A 410-nucleotide genomic window follows, 5' to 3' on the forward strand; every position below is an offset into this window, starting at 1 on the left:
TGAACAAAGGCCACACTCGGCCGCTAAATACTAGATAAAGGGAAAAACTCCTTCCCGCCAAAACACTCACAGTTCAAAGTTAAAACTCCCGGACAAGGAAGCCCTGAATGCATCCGCGGAAAAGTTCACTTCCTCATCATCACCAGCAAAATCAGTCGTAGTCTCTACGGTATCAGGGGAAACCGGGATGGGATCCCAGAATCCCTGGATCTTCCAGTCGATCGAAGGAATGGTCGCCTCAGCGTGAGCATGATCCTTCATGCCACCCTTCATTAACTCCATCTCCCTCTCAAAAACGTAGTCATCTTCCTGCGTCTTCCAAAGGCTCCCGACGGAGCCGCGACACTCACGGAAATCGCCCAGCGAGTTGAAAGAACCCTTAAGATTCCCGTACTCAACCTGAAATTGGA

The 410-nt window shown here is 50.2% G+C and overlaps 1 pseudogene; it reads left to right on the forward strand.

Moving 5' to 3' along the window:
* LOC106344480 overlaps positions 1-410 on the forward strand; it is a 10,242-nt pseudogene that overhangs the window by 7,280 nt on the left and 2,552 nt on the right.

Source organism: Brassica oleracea, chromosome C5, assembly GCF_000695525.1.
Source record: "Brassica oleracea var. oleracea cultivar TO1000 chromosome C5, BOL, whole genome shotgun sequence".
Lineage (NCBI taxonomy): Eukaryota > Viridiplantae > Streptophyta > Magnoliopsida > Brassicales > Brassicaceae > Brassica > Brassica oleracea.